Raw genomic sequence first — 3,432 nt, 5'->3', positions numbered from 1 at the left:
AGCAGTGATCACTACCCGTATCCTTATCGTATAATCCTGTACATGGATAGATTATTTATAGAAATATACGAATTTTTGACAACATCAAAAATCCCCAAAGTTCATAATTATAGCACAATTTTGTTCACTCATCACACTACAGACATTTCACATTTCCACTCGTCCGTTGCAGGTTCCTGCTCCTTGTCCTCTGGTACCTCTGAGGGAAAGCGAGGCTTACGGACATGCATGACCTCATAAGGGGTGTGTTTGGTTGACTCGTTGAAGGATGACCGTAGACCCCAACAAGCCTGTTCAAGGTAGAGGTGCCAGTCGTTCTGCTGCTCATTGACCACCTACAACACAATGACCTCATGCAGTCTATTCATTCTCAGTTTTCAGAAATTAAACAGGCTCTCCCAAGAACAGAATCCACTTTTTGTTAATGATGTATTACATCACTGTTAAGCTCTCAAGGATTTGTATTTGCTATTTCTATTGATAATTGAGATGTTGATATTCCAATGTTTGCTGGATGCAGTATTTGCCTTTGAAAGATGGCGTTTCAAAGACCCATTTGTACGCTCGTCTTGGCCGTTGGTTTGTGGGTAGTAAGCTGCTGTCACCAGGTGGCGAATACCAAACTTCTCACAGATCTGTTCGTTCAGTTTCTGTGCAAAAGAATCAATATCATAAACTAACCCAGTTAAACAATCATATTTGGTTAGATCATTACTGTTAATTTTCATTGGGTACATTATTCAAGTTTAGTTGTACCTTGTTGTTAAATTCTTTGCCTTGATCTGTGATGATCTTCAGTGGGGCCCCCCAGCGGTGGATCCACTTTTTCAAGGCCTGTAATACACTGTCAGCCGACTAGTCACAGACTGGTTCAGCCTCCACCCACTTCGAGAACAGGCAAGTTGCTGTCACTACATACTTGTGGCCAAGGTTGGTCTCAGTGAAAGGTCCAACTAAGTCAATGCCAACAAGTTCCCATGGCTGTCTGGCCTGTCAAGTATAGCAAAGAAATTTAATTTTATGACACCCTTTAAATGGTCCTTTCCTGAATTTCGTTTCAATATTTTGTATACTACAAATGGCTATTATGAGGAGCATCATTATTAAATTTTTATCCTCGTACCAAATGAATTAATTCTAAAAGAATTATTTTACTAGTTATGAATTCTTCCCAAGTAGTGAATCATAAATTGAGATAAGTAGCATATAGTTATCTCATGTATTGCTTGTTTTGACAACCGTTCCCTTTTAATTGCAGCATTACTTACATAAATAGGTGTCAGCTCAGGCACTATTGTCTTTATCTTGTGCACCTTCTGGCATTGGGGGCATGTGGATATCTACAGCAGACAGAAAATACTATGCTAACATCCAACATATGGAATAAAGGCTATTGGTTAACTTTTAATAATAATATGTGGATATCTGCAACAAACATAAAATACTACACCAACATATGGAATGATTTGTTAACGTTTGATAAGAATTTATGTTGTACACTAAGCAGAATTGATGTACCTAATAATGGATAAGTAATAATGCCTCAAGAAATTTACCCAGTGTTAAACATCTTCTGTAATGCTTTGCCAGTAGAAACGATCAGCGATGTTAGCCTGAGTTCCTTTCTCTCCCATGTGACCTCCAGTCGTGCCCTGGCCGTGAATATCTTTGAGTACAGCCTCAATCTGAAATAATATCACCACAATATTATTAATTCTTAAACTGTTCTATTAGTCCTGCATTATAGTGAGAATATGATATGCACCTCTATGATATAATTTCTAATGCAAGGCCAGACCAAATTTATTCTATGGTCTATGGATTCTGATGTAGCAAAAGTGGCATGAATATGGCACATTTTAATATTGATTGTAAAATTTATTTTGCCTTTGATACCCATGCCTCCAGGTAGTGGTGTACCTGGGTCTGAGTCTCAGCACGGGGACAAACCTATTACATTTTTTAATGTACACCAAAACAAAAACAACAGAAATTAATATATGTTTTCCTTTTTTAAGCCAGGTGGCTTGCAGGGGGGGGGGGGGCAGCTTGCCCCCTTCAAATATGCTAGTGAAGAATCTTTAAACACACTAACCTCCTCTCTTGTGAAAAGCACTTTAGTCCTTTTAGGAGGCAGTCCCTGTGTCTTCTTTGAAGCCTTGGCAATACGATACAGAGTATCAGTTGCAGCTGTATTAAATAACAGATGAAAAGAGCAGGGCGGGGTAAGATTTCACACCAAGTGCTGGAGATTTTATGTCATTGATCAACAACAGATCAAATCCAAGCTATGGGTACAGGCTTTGTATACATTCATGCGTACTGGGACAAATGCTATCGTATCTGTACTCTATGTTTTGTACATGTATGCATAAATGAGTGTTTTCAATGGGTATTTTACTCAAATTCGCATGCTGTCTGAAGCGCTGAGCATTGTAAAATTTTACATTAAAACTAGTTGAATTTCAGTTGAAATTATGTCAGTTATTAATTTTTATAAGTGAAGAGTACAAAACTATACATATGATATATCAACACTGCATAAGCATTGCAGTGGAAAACACTGCAAATTTGCAATTTACCAACGATGAAGAGAAAGATCATACATAGCTGTTTCCATGACAGAGGGGGGGAACGGGTATTTTCGGGACGCGGTATTGGCCATTTTACTTGGGAACTGGGAAATGTCAGATAAATTTTCCGTGATTCGGGAACAGAAGTCCATCGGGACGTGGGAAAGACCCTCTAAAATTGTCTGGGATCTGAGAAAATTGTGTCAATTCGTCGGGATTTCAATTTTTGGTGTGTTAAGAGGCCTTTCGGAATTTTTTACCCTGCCTTTTGCGCCTTTTAGTGTTTAGACAGCATATATTATGGTAAATTACCAAAAGGCACCGAAACGCAAAAAAAATCCACCAAAACGCATTGAACGACGATGAAAAATCCAAGGAAAGATACGGAGAAATCAGTAAAAATAACCATAAAACATTTACTTATAAAACATCCTAGAGATGGCGCTGTGGCATGTAAACATGCTCCGAATTAAGTATTTGTGTACCTCATTTCGGGCCGAGTCCTTGATTTTTAAAGAATTTCGGTGGAATTTTTTTGGACATTTCAGCTCCGGACGTACTGCTTCTTTCGGTGCCTTCCGGTGGAATTTGATGTTCTCATAGCGCCTTTCGGTGCCTTACGGTGCCTTTTGGTGTGCCTTTCGGTGCCTTTTGGTATGCCTTTCGGTGCCTTTTGGTGACTTTTGGTGCATTTCGGTGCTTTCGGTAATTAGACGGACACCTCAAATGGTGCTCATTTTTGTGCCCAGGGACCCTTGAAATTTTGAAATACCGGACCGTACCCAGGGTACGTTCCGGCAGTACCCTGGGGGACATAGACCCTATGAGCTCTAGCTTCAGCCCTGGATCCGCCCCTGAT

At 39.6% G+C, this 3,432-nt stretch overlaps 1 long non-coding RNA gene across 1 annotated transcript; it reads right to left on the bottom strand.

The window, feature by feature from the left end:
- Positions 1 to 532: 532 nt before the first annotated feature.
- On the bottom strand, positions 533 to 2,185 carry LOC106813003. Its single transcript, XR_001394411.1, has 5 exons — positions 2,096 to 2,185; positions 1,557 to 1,685; positions 1,269 to 1,340; positions 757 to 990; positions 533 to 650 (listed from the first exon to the last, which is right to left on the bottom strand). It is a non-coding gene; the product is annotated as an uncharacterized LOC106813003 (long non-coding RNA).
- Positions 2,186 to 3,432: the final 1,247 nt, after the last annotated feature.

Source organism: Priapulus caudatus, unplaced genomic scaffold (assembly GCF_000485595.1).
Source record: "Priapulus caudatus unplaced genomic scaffold, Priapulus_caudatus-5.0.1 Scaffold713, whole genome shotgun sequence".
Lineage (NCBI taxonomy): Eukaryota > Metazoa > Priapulida > Priapulimorpha > Priapulimorphida > Priapulidae > Priapulus > Priapulus caudatus.
This window is presented reverse-complemented; position numbering and strand designations above follow the sequence as displayed.